This window comes from Mercenaria mercenaria, chromosome 6 (genome assembly GCF_021730395.1).
Source record: "Mercenaria mercenaria strain notata chromosome 6, MADL_Memer_1, whole genome shotgun sequence".
Taxonomy (NCBI): domain Eukaryota; kingdom Metazoa; phylum Mollusca; class Bivalvia; order Venerida; family Veneridae; genus Mercenaria; species Mercenaria mercenaria.
In genome coordinates this window covers 78,766,534-78,780,158 of record NC_069366.1, presented here as the reverse complement: position 1 = coordinate 78,780,158, position 13,625 = coordinate 78,766,534, and the positions used below count along the sequence as shown (strand labels likewise).

General features: G+C 34.0%; 1 protein-coding gene across 2 annotated transcripts in view; it reads right to left on the bottom strand.

Moving 5' to 3' along the window:
- The window catches only part of LOC123548445 (prolow-density lipoprotein receptor-related protein 1-like), a 70,608-nt gene that overhangs the window by 55,902 nt on the left and 1,081 nt on the right, over positions 1–13,625 (bottom strand). The window contains exon 1 of one of the 2 annotated variants that reach the window (XM_053546404.1): positions 9,368–9,518. The exons of the other annotated variant lie outside the window; for it this stretch is intronic. The gene's annotated coding sequence lies outside the window, so the exon portion shown is untranslated. Of the gene's footprint in view, positions 1–9,367; positions 9,519–13,625 lie in introns of those variants that run through there. 2 annotated transcript variants of the gene reach the window in all.

Sequence of the window (13,625 nt, the reverse complement as noted above, 5' to 3'; positions counted from 1 at the left end):
CGAGAGGCGGTAACGAGGCTCTGCCGCGTTACCGCGTCAACTATTACCCTAGAGCCGGATATTCCCATCTGCATCTACAGCTAGTAATAGAATCTTTTCTAAGACTTGCAAACCATATTCAAGAAATAATGGCAATATATAAAATTAAACGAATAATCTTTTTCTTAGAACTATTTTCTTATAGCAGCGTATTTAAACAAAGCGAGGGAAACCAACATCCGTAAACAGGAAAGACATCATGACGTTTCAAAGACAAACAATAATATTTAGTCCCATTGTTGTTATTATGCTTTATGAAATAAAATATAAATTACTGCATACATCTACATAAATGTAGTTCTTTATACAGCACGAGAATCATTTTACACACCGAGATGTAAGACCCGGTAAAATCACCGGAAACTCCAGTCCTGTATGAGGTATCAATTTATTACACCTATAAATATTATTATGCAAACAGTGCTGCGGATTGATACAGCTCAGTAGCTAAGATAGCATTTTGGAAATACATGTATTTTGCGCATATTATTCCGGCCGCAGGCCGGTAATGATTTCACCTTTACTTCCTGTAAATATCTGGGGAGACGGTATTTTAACAGCTGATTAAGACTGTACATTTTGATTGGTGGATGAAAAATTCCACAGGTTTTCGAATGGAATAGATAATATTTTAAGGGGTGTGCAGGTACTCTGAGCTGTACTGTTTGACAGTATAATCCGTTGCAAGACTCCTGTGGAAATAGCTTAAGTCATAAACCTGAATCCCTCGGTAGTGAAACTGCGGCAGAGTTCGACTACAAACCTGCCAACTCTGGCACTCTGATACGGAGTGATCTCCCATAAACGATTTACAGTCAACTCAACCCTAGTCAACTCGTCCCCCAGTCAACCCCCACCCCATGCCCCGTTTTGGTCATTTCGTATCCTTTCAAGGCTTGACGATTTCAAAAATGGTCATTTCGTCCCCCAGTTTTCGGCCCCTCCATTTCAGTCTTATTTTTTTTGTCAAAGTTTCCTAGATTATGATTCATATAACTATGATGTAAAAGATGTGTTCTGTAAAATATGTTCTACATAAAAATCATGAAAATTTTACTTTAAAAAAACTTCATTTTTTTTTTTTGCTTTATAAATTCCCGATCGTATGTAAAAGTGCAGAGTGCGTGCACGTTTCGTAGCTTAAAGTGTGCATTGACTAATGCGGCCGTGTATCTTTTTTAAAGATACATTTTGTTGTATCTATTTGCAGTATCAATAATTTTATTTGTGCAGGTCAATATTGTCTAGATTTGTTGTTGAGTATACTGACGTAGATGCAATTATCCTTCTTGTAATTATATGTTGCAATATTTGTCTTAAACGTTCATTAATTGTGGTTATCACAAATGTGCTTTATTTATTCAAGCTTACATAATAACACAATTATGGGCCTTATATTTTCCTTATGTTTATGATGAAGAGTGTAGATTTTAAACTATTAAATTGACTGAAACGACATGAGCTTGAGGCAATCTTATCAAGTTTATATATGACTGATTTTGAGATATATATTTGATAGCTTCAATTTTGTAACATTACAAAAACTCATGTATATTTATGTAGCTACATACATGTATTAATGTAATGTTTATTTACGTACATTATTTTATAAAGTTTATGTAAGTAAATGTTTATGTAATGTTTATCTTTATGTTAGTACATGTTATGTAATTTACATATATACGTATATACAAAACATATTCCTACCGACTGACATTTATAAAAGTCCTGTCATACTTACGTAAACTCATAAATGATTCATATTGCTTTTGAATCATTTTTATTATTATTTCTGTTTGGAATTATGGAGTTTACTTTACATAATATCTAACTGGTACATGTGAGCAGAGGCAGCGTGTTTTCGTTACCTCTCTCGTAAATAGATTCATTTAGACCGAGTCTGCTTTATTGTACTTGATGCATTCTATTATAGATTTGTTTATTGATTACACATTATACCCAGCGCTGTATACCTGTGGTGCTGTATTTAGTTGTTGTATATCTTCGAAAGAAATATATGAGCCGTGCCATGAGAAAACCAACATAGTGGGTATGCGACCAGCATGGATCCAGACCAGCCTGCGCATCCGCGCAGTCTGGTCAGGATCCATGCTGTTCGCTTTTAAAGCCTACTGGAATTAGAGAAACCGTCAGCGAACAGCATGGAGCCTGACCAGACTGCGAGGATGCGCAGGCTGGTCTGGATCCATGCTGGTCGCAAAGCCACTGTGTTGGTTTTCTTATGGCGCGGCTCATATGTTATCAGACGTTATTTCTACCAACTGACATAAAAAGAACGTCTCATACTGCAGACTACTTTACCGTAACTATAATTATGGCAAACAATAATAGCATTTTGTATTGTTTATCACACTAAAAGTAAAACTTGCAGTGATATAACAATCAGACTCACACTTGTTTACTATTCGGGTGAAAAGTTTGAATACCTTCATTTACACACAGTCTTAGTGCTTTAACAATATTAGGAAAATGCTTAACATTACACTGCCTAATATCACTGCATAAAAAAGAGGATGTACCGACAAATGACATTTGGTATCGCTGGAAGCACAGGGAGTATCATTACAAAGCTAATGTTGCGACTCAAACGAACATACAAACACCTATAGTGTCAACCTCAATCAACTGCAGACAAACACGTCTTGTCTTACCATCCACCGACATCGCGGTAAACTCAAATCGTATATTAACAATCCCAGCTACGCAATTTGATATCAAATTTCAGTATCTAAATCGCGCAAGTCTTCTAAATTTATTCATGTGACGATACAATTCCTTTTTCAGAATAAGTACACAATTTTAAGGTAAAAGCTTAACATTTTGAAAAAAAAGGATATATATGTATGTATAATTATACCTTTCAGTTATTACTATCACCAGCTTACAAGTTAACAAACTTGCTGCAACTGATATATTTACATTTTAAGCTTCGCAGATAAATTATAAACAGGAAATGTACAAATTCAATTTGTGTATGATGGATTATTCAAAACGGGATTCATGCAAAAGCAAAAATAATAATATATGTATGTGCAAAAAATATTAAAGAATGCAATTAAAATTTGTATTTTTTTATTAGACTCCAAGAATAATGTCATCCACTTCCATAAAAGTAATGACTCCTATCGGATAAGAATTGGGTATAAACACATAGAAAACATATCTCTTTATCTAAAAGCTTTGCAGAAATTAGATGTCTGGTATTTTAGAGGTATAGTTTGTAAGATCTTACTCATAAATAAGTTCGAGCAAGAGGCCAACATAACAGAACAAAATTTTAAACATTTTTAGACTTCATTCTTTTGAAAAAAAAGTTAACTGTTTGCTACAACTTTAAAGGTCCATTACTAAGGGAAAGTGAGTTGGCAATTTTTTTCATAGCCAGTGCATAGACTTCTGCAAGACACTAAATAATGAAGATTGGCAGGTCAAAATTTACAGAAGATCTTTGGAACTCAAAGAAATGTATGTGTATTATGTTGAAATTTCAATGAATCGACAGAATGACCCCCCAGGTCTTTTTAACTTTCTTCATACTTCATAGAAAAATAATTGTACATATACTGCGATTTATTTCGAATTTCTACATACCAACTTTCATTTTCCAATAAAATGAAATAGTTTCTGTGCTTTTTAAAAGAAATTAAAATGTTCACTTTCCTTAGTATTGGACCTTTATGACAACTTTCTGTCATAAATGTTTACTTGATTATTCGTCACCACACCATGCCAAACCAAGGCAATGAGTATCCTCAACAATTCTCATTTCGTTGATACCTTTCAGCAAATGTGAGACCAGTTTCGTTCATCACAGCGTTTATCTAATTGTCACGCAAAACATACGCCCCACCCTAGATCGAACTCACGTCCCCGAGACCCGAAGGTCTGCGCTCTCACTATTAAGCTAAGCGGGCGGGCTTTACCTTACTTTGACGCATATTTAAACGTAGCAGAGATTGTTCTCTTTCCAGCAGTAGCTTTCTTAACATTTTTCATTCTGTGAAATTCAGTTGGTTTCAACTTTTGTTTAAAAAAATCATCTGTTTCAGTGTGTTTGTTTCAGTATTAAAGTGTCAAATTCTTTTCCAAGGGAATTTTTTGGTTCGATCTTTACGTAATTTTCTTTTAAGTTACTGACCATTGTAGAAATTATGCATGCTTTTACATGCCTAAATGTAAAGTGCATGGTACACATGAGATATTACATAACTTGTCATCTAAACCTACAATAAAGTTTCGACAGAAATGTGTCCAATTTTCAAAAATAGTTTTCCAAAGGTAACTTTTTTTTTCAGCTGAAATAACTCGTTTTTGGAATATGATACTTTCATTATTTTATCAGGCTGAGTACTTTGATGCAGTAAAATACACATACATGTAAAAGATTTTATTATAGTTCCATTGCCTAGATCATCTGCAATCGATTTTGTCTAACTACGATTACAAACGAGTTGATTTCTGTCTTACAGTTTTCTTAGTCGTTCCCTTAAAAGTTAGGCTCTTGTTGCTCTGACTTCAGACAAGTTGTTGAGTACATTGGTGTAATTATACCTTAGATTTACCTTAATTTTATGTTTTGCTTTATTTATCTGTTATTTTTGCACTAAAGCTTTTCACAGCGGGGATTTATTGTGTTGTTTAACTTGTTGAAAATAGGGTAAGTGCGAGGTTGGCATGCCCTAAACGCGTTTAAACCCCCAGTTTCCTTTATATAGGTTACTGACCGTTCCAAGGCGGTGTCCGTATTTTCAACTGGTTGTTTTGTCTGTCTTGTATTGTCTGTTGCGTATGTTTTCTTGTTTGTTGTAAGAGTTTTTCCTCCTCCTCACTCCCCCTATTGCCCTCTCCTTTCCCTTGCGTTTACGCTACTTTTTGCATCCCCTCCCCCTTTACTTTCAGTAAGTTTTCGCGGCTCCCATTGTTTTGGCAGCCGGAATCCTAAGACGGTACTTGATTATTATTTCCTACTTGTGTGGGTGCGTTTCTATGCTTGTGAGTCTATAACGGTGCCCTACTGTTTTCTTATGTGTTGCTTGGTCGTTTTTCTTTGTTATTCCGTTGACCGTAGTTGTATGTTTATCTTTGATGAGTGTCTGCGCTATTGTGGTTTACGTTGTAGTGTGACTGTTATTAAAGAACATGGCATTCCCTTGTATATTCGTCCTTGTTCAACTTTCCCCTTCGGGTTCCTCCCCCATCCCCCCATTTTTTGCCCCTTACCATTTTCGTCCCCTCCACCTATATTTAGCATAAATTGATATGTACTTGTTGGATGTTTGAAGCAACCCGTCTGAAATATTTTTCCATTACAGCTTCTTTTTGTTGTGGGCCTACTGTGCAAATGCGTGGCTCTGGGACTGTGTTTTTGGTGCTCTGTGCTTCCGAGAAATCTACCCTTACCTATTATCTTTTCATTTTACCACCAAAATTGTCATGAATTTTATCCGAATTCCGAATCAAGGAATTTTCTGGCATTGAAACAGATAGAATTCAACAGAGGTTTATTACTTTCAAATTTAAATCAATCAAGATCAAAGAAGATTTTTTTCGATTACGATTATCTTTAACTATGATCAGATTTATTAGAAGTAATAAGTTACAATTACGTTCCGCACACTTCATGAGTAAAGTCGGTAAAATGGACATATCTCATATGACGATGTTGTGTTTAAACAAACATAGCCAAATGAACCTTGTGACATTGTAATGAGTGCACTGGGAATTGCAAGCACACGGGTAAAATATATTTATCGCCGCGGTTACATAAACAATGAACTTACTATTTCAAAAAGCTTTAAGAGACATATCTAAATTAACTAATTTTATTGAGGCGTTATACCATAAAGTGATCTATACTACTGAATTATTAACTGACATTTTCCAAGTTATTTTCACCTGAAAATTTATTCGTTCGCCATATACCTTACTATTCCGATGGTACATTTCCATAATCACATATGAAGTGTCATAAAAGTGTTATTTGATACATTTCATTTGAACTTCATTTAAATAATTAGATAAACAAAAGCAGTTCTCAACGTGAGATAAATGTCACTTCAATTCCCAACACTGAGATTATGTGATATGCTTGAAAGACACTGGAGATAAAGCAGTTGCAGCGCTGAGTGTAACAATGTCACTTAGGTGGAGGTTTGATAAACTGTTCAAAGGACTCCAATAGCTAATGTAAAGTATCCCTGTAAAGTATATCAATATACTACAAATGAGCGCGGCTCAAATGACATTATCTGAATAATATTGATTGGTTTGGTTATTTGATCTTTAGTATAATACCATCAATCAATTGTAATATCCTTGTGACATTTAAAAACATTTTACAGGTACTAAAATTATGTAACAATTACATATCTTGCTGTTTGTAATCTGCTAACATTTCTATTTAGGCAATTATGACAATTTTAACAACTTGTATTAGATGACTTAGATAACAATTTACATACACACACGTTTCAAATTGTATTCGACTAACTTTAAACCAAGAAAATTTTAAGAGATATTTGACAAAGGTAAATTTGTAAAATAAGTGTGAATAATTATGAATAAAAGGTCATCTGCAATCGAAAGGCAAAAGCCCAATTACGATTCTAATATATTTGTCTCTGTTAAAACACTCTTAGGCTAGAATGACGTCACGTTAACGTGCGGTGACGTCAAGGTTTTGTTGCGACCAAGAAAGAGCGCTTCTTTATTTTATCTACTCTTTAAGATAAAGGGCATATTAGAATCGAAATAATATATAGCAAAAGAGCGGCGGTAATACGTCATACAAATAATTTCACTCGGGCTGCGCCCTCGTGCAATTATTACGCCCGACGTATAACCGCCCATCGTGCATAAATAGTGTTAAGGCACTCTTTTGCTATAAATTATTTCTTAATTACACTACATGTTTTTCAATAACAATTACATTTTAGCAAATTTAAAAAAAAGCATTTGATTACCTTCGATCATATGTCTAAAATGTAATCGGTGAAGGGATCTGCTTGCATAATTGTAGATAGTTATTGCAAGTTAGTAAGTAATGACTAACAGTTTCAAATAATCCACAGGAGCACAATGGAGACTCTACAACGGGCCTTCCATACAAATCATGATTTAAAGAACTGCATCCTAGTCGCAGACGAGCATGAAGGATTTGACCAAGAGTACCAGAGCTGTAGTATTTGGGGGTTCGCCGTGAAGTACGGTTGAGAGAGGCTTTGAATGCATTTACTGTCGCGCATGTGCGGACGTCATTAGACAGTGAATTCCATTCCTGGATAGTTCATGGAAGGGAGGAGTTAGAGTATAGAGTTGTTCTTAAAGCAGATATAATTAAAAAAGAAAACAGTTTACTTCCAAATATAATAATCAGGATTATGCAAATTTTGTGTCAATAGTGTCACAAATGGATCGAGTTTGTTTTTTAGTCTTATATAATTGCCTACATGTGCATATATTATATCTGTAAAGGTAAATGTAAATGTAAAGGAAAGTGAGAACATGCAAGTGAAATTGTATTTAAAAAATATATATTTACTGACATCAAACGGCTCATACGTTTCACTGCTTATGACAGTATAAAATAAGATACATGCAGTTTGTTTTTATAATTCTAAAAGAAAAGCATTATAGCTATGTTTTACAATATTGCCCACAGCACGTGCTTTGTACATTCAAAAAGGTTTCAAAGTTTGTTTCATGTAATTTACAAATACATGAGACAATTACTTTAATAACTTATACATTATTCATATCATGCTCTCATATGAGGGCAATAATATGAGTATAGATGTGAAAAATATCCTATCAAAATTACAGATATACAGAATATAACATTTTCAATGCGGTCTGTTTGGCCTTAGTTAATCGTATTAGATCTGAGGTTAAAATAGGTGTTCATTTTGTGACACGTTATGAAGCGTGTAAATGTGTCATTTATTGAGCAGTTGGGCATAACGGGATGCCATTGTAAAAGAAACTAACAGCAAGAACAATGTTTTCAAGGAGGATAGGTCAAACCCATAAACAATTTTCAAATAAATAGTTTTGTCTCTTACAGTTTCCTTTTGTCATGTCTATATCTTAGTACTGGACTTATTAAAGCAAACGATAAAAGCCATGAGAAGAGGGTATCCAAAAGGAATTTCACGGAACCAGCTTGTATTGCATTTCCGAAGTCAGGTGTGAAAATCAACAATAATATCTAGTTACTAAAGGCAGTGAAAGTTTCAAGAATTGTTGACTTTGATACTCATACAAAATATAAACATAGTTATTTAATATTACGCAGTGTTATTTCAACAAATGATATTTTGCATTTGCATACATTAAGCATACCCAGAAATCTGAGCGAATTTGCTGGCTTATTGGCGAAAGTGTCTCCCTTGAAAACAATTAATTGTTTGTATCGATTAGCCGTTATCGGTCAATTTACGCCTATTGAAATATAGAAGGAGGAAATCTTTAACGCATCAAATGACATTAAAAGCATTATCTGACAATATTTATTAAGTTATTGAAGTAAACAATTTAGCTTAATAATCAAGGGACAATACTCTTCAAAACACGGTCACATCCCTGGACTCGGCTTATTAAAAAGGTTTCTGAATATGCAGTCCATTGAAAACATATTAGAACTAGAAACATGAGTTGTGTAAACTAGAATCTGTTAGTTTTTGTAACGTTCTATGAAATAGATAGTTACATAGCATTATATGCAACAGTAATGCTATTTATTTTTTGTTGGGTTTAACGATACACCGACACAGTTACAAAGCTGGAGCAACGCAGTGGAATGCTTTTCCAGGTATTGTACAAATGGGTTTTAGTAATAATATCACTGAACCTCTATGTTAGGTACTGTCTAAAACTACTGAACCTACTTTGTTAAAACATTTACAATTTCTAACTACTGAAAGTACAATGTACTTAATACATTTTTACAGCCATATAGGTCCGGAAGCGCGCCCTTTAAGCTCAGTTGCGTGTAGATATTGATCTTTAGTTAAAATAAAGAATATAATGACAAATAAAACAATCAGTTGGATATATATCTATTCTCCAGACGGAAACTGTTGTACGTAGTGATTATCTATCTATATCGAGGGCTTGGTGCAAAACTATTGTAAGTGTATATAAATAAAGAACAAGATACAATAGTTTTGCGCCAAGCCCTCGATATATAATATAGATAATCATGTTAGATAATCACTACGTACAACAGTTTCCGTCTAGAGAAAAAATGTTAGATATTGATTTATTTAAACTTATTTAGAATTTTTCAAAAAAGAAAATTCCACTTTACCTGGCTTCTTTATGTAAGTTTCATTTTATCTATGTTATTGATAACAAATATCCAAACTTGAAAATATCAATGACTTTTTTCACAGCTTAAAGCAAATTGCGACCAAGTACGGGGTATACCATAGACTGAAACTGCAACAGTAAATTTTGTACAAAATCGTTCGTGCGTGTGCTATGCTAAAAAGCAAATGACCTACGATATGAATATGTGTCAACATTTTAACACTGATATAGAAGTAGGGTGTACATTTTGTATTTAATTCGAACGGCCTTCAAAGTAAATGCCAATCTATTCAAAAAGCTAAAATTAAACTGCACATGGAAGAACATTTTGTCTAGTTCATGTACTATTTCCTGAACTAGTAAAGTTGGACTGTGATATTATAGCATACACAATCAAGATGGCTGGTACATCTATCAAATTAAAATCAGAGACTTACATGAATAACTTAGATATAGCTAAAATTGCTTAAATTGTTTCTAGGTGTTGGTAGAATTCACTTTTGAGATTTTACTTTTGAATGTTCGATTTGCTTGATTTGAAATTGAATTAATGAAAAACAGTTAAATGTTAATAAATCTCGCCGAAAAATGTGCGGGATTTACTGATATAAGGAATGTGTCTATATTGTTACTAAGTGTGAAAGACGTCGGCGTACTCTTTAGAGTTTTATTATCAAAATCGTCTGTATGAAAATCCTTTGGAAGGAAACACTCGGTATGACTGAGTCTGCTCGTGAGCGGTAATGAAATGCGCAAAACCAATCACGCCCCCATATCAACGACTAAAGCGGAATTTTGTAAAAAGTAAAACTAAATGTACTCCATGATCCAAAAGCATCAGAAAATACATCAACACCGAATGTACGTACAGGGAGACCTTTTACAGCCGTGACTTGTCACTTAAAGACTGAAGTTATGATTGTTCATTAAATCTTGGAAGCAACCGAGCAAAATACTATAGTTTTGGTTTGGTAAGTCTGTTCATAAGAGGTAATTCAATGTGCAATATCACTCACTCGCCTTAAAATTAAACGGAATTTATACGACTATACAACCATGTTTGACATAACCCTTGAATTTTACTTCGGGATGAAAAAAAAATCTCTCAACATAATAAGTTACATTTAATTGTGAATGATTGAGAGGTTAAGCTATCAGATTGAAAAGAGAGGTATAGGACAGACACTGAAATGTGAAAATTAGGGGATAATTGTTGGTTTAAACTGTATTTACATATCTGTTTCTCTTTAGATATCATGGTACGCTGTATAATATTTCTTCTCCTTTTATCTGTTTATTACGCAGCAATAAAATGATACGTATAAACACAAAAATAGCATGTTTCATGTAACAAAATTAAGTGCTTAAAATTGCAAAATCGTGATTAAGAAATATAAAATGATTATATAGTAAGAATTTAGTGGAGTGGAATCTTCACGAATGGAAAATTTTCGACATAAGTGCAGATGATTTTTATGACAGTTTTAAACTGGGGTATGATTTTTACGATACGGACTAGGTTTTTAAAACTGACATTTTGGCAAACGATATTTGTGTTTTCTTTGTAACTTTTATAAATTATTTCCTCAAGATATTTGGCAAGCATTTAACGCCATCACGCAAATCAAAAGCACACTCCGATAAAGACTGTCCACGGGAGATAACAAAATCTGCAACACCCCTCACTCACTCCCTTCTAACTCTTTTATATACAAGATGATCCTAAATAACTGAAAACAATAGTAACACTGATTAAACTTCCTTTCATAAATAAGACATCACTGGCTGCAGATGTAAAATCACATGTGCTAAATCAACATGAGCTCGGACTAAATTCAGCTGGCGCAATAAAGATCAGAGGTTTTATCATGTCAGACTGACACAGTTTTGATCATATGACGACCTTCCACATTTTGATGATGGAGGAAGACCACCAGGTGCCCCTCCGGGTATTTTAATGCATTGGCGGCCACCTGAGTAGAACCACTGACATTCAGTTTGTCAGTAAGACAATTTCGTCACAACTCAAGCAAGGTTTGTTTCGAACGCACATAGGTGAGGGACACGTGATTCAATGTCATTTACGTTAACTCATTTACGTTAATCTACCGGCCGCGCAGACCTTCACTGATTTCATAAAGGTACAACCACTTGAAAGCTAATCGGAATACATTATATACTCATTAAAATATCTTCAAAAAGACCTCTTTCACATAAAATAGATGTAAAGCAAGGGTAACACCACGAGCAAGTATTAGAAAAATGAAAAAGTCCAAATTAAAAAAGAGCCACCGCCATGAATCGGTAGGTAATCTTTGAATGCGTTTGTGACACTTAGAACAAATTAAATACAAAAGAAATCAAAATAAATTGAAAGCTCGACATTCTCGTCCTCTCACTAATATTCGTATTCGTTTGTTCACCAAAGGTCGGTAATTTGTTCAGCATACAAATAATTATTACCCAAGAACAGTAAGTGTTAGTTAAATAACAACTGCAGGAATCAAACATTCACATTTGCCTGTTAGAATCTGTGTCCTAACCTGGATTTTAGTGTCAGTGGCGATAGTCCAACAAGCGGAAGCATTTTTAAAATAACGTTAAGAAGACACTGCATCAAATGAATGACATTGATTGCCGACACAATTGTATTAAAGTGATATTGCAACGTTTAAGAATTTCATAGTAGTGGAAGACCGCGGGCGACCCTTAAGACGTTATTTCAGGCTCGAGCTGGACAGACTGGTCAGTATAACGATAGGATTTTCATTTGAAAAGAACAACAACAACAACAAAAAAGTGCGAAACTGTTAAGGACGATGGTGTTTTTATAACTTGTTTTCTAGGCAATATTATTATTAAAGCAAGCTGAGAACTGGCTTACCTATAGCAACTCTTCTTAAATGTATGTTTGCAATAGTTTTATAATAAGAGAATAATAGTTAATCAGGCTAGATCTGTCAAACAAAATAGAACAGACACTTGCTGTAGAAAAATATTTTAATCAAAAACAATTCCTTTCACAAATATGTATAATTGATATAGATCTTATAAAATTAGGCTCTAGACTAAATTCATTTTATGATTTGTCAATTGTTTTGTCTTTAACCTTTAGCCTGCTGGCGGCAAGTGATACAGCCTTTGCGACCAGTGCAGACCTAGATCAGCCTGCACATCCGTGCAGTCTGATCATGGTATGCACTGTTCGCTATTCAGCCAGTATCATTTTGGTAAAAACCCCTTTTAACAGATAATGGTACTTTCCAAATTGAAAGATGGACAAGTTTATTATAAAACTTTAGCAGAGTAAGGGTTAAAGAGAATGCAATAATACTGTACTAAGTAAAGTCAAAGTCATAGATCTTTCTGTTCCAGTTATGTTGAAATCGTGCAAAATAAATGGGCCGCTGTCTACTTTTGAAAAAAATATTATCCTGTTTGTGGCAACGGGTTTAGAATTAATCAAGAGTTTGTATTCAGCTTTATGACGGTACGTGCCAACAAATTGTTTTACAAACGGATACCTGTACAGGTGTAGGGACGTTGTTTTGTACTTTTTTTCATTTTAGTTTCAGATTTATTCACAGGCAGGTAGTGACTACAAATGTTAGTATGATGGAATTTTAGAATACAAGTACATGTCACTAAGTTTTCAGCGAAATAAATGCACACTGCACTACATCACCTACAAAACTTCGTAACTGTCACATTTGTTGTTTCTCTAAAGAACTTCGCAATGGTATTCTCCGTTATTCATTAAAATATTACTCATTTTGTCCCGTCTTCTGTGCTGATATGTTTTATGATGTGTTTATTGAAGTAATTACGAGTTATCTGATGTTTCATACGGTACACGAGAGATGATAAAAGCTGAAACCTATAATTATATATTTACTATTTTCAACTTTGCTACTCATACATTTAAATCGTATTCTTCATCTGAGAAGTAAATATTCTCTGCCGCAACATTGATATATCATATAACAGGATTTGCAATTTTAATATTGAAATTTTACGGTACCAGATAATGCATAGATGAGAATGATATAATAGATATTATTTATTAGCCAGGTATGAATGTGGACCCTTTGAAAACTGTAAAATATTACTCGAGCCGAATTTATTTGGATCATAATAATTATGTTTAGTGACAGCAAGTCTTTGTTGCAAATTTGCATTGCATTATTTTTGCAATCCTGTATTTCATATTGAGTAAATCAAAACCGTAAACATCGGACATGAATAGATGGTTTTTC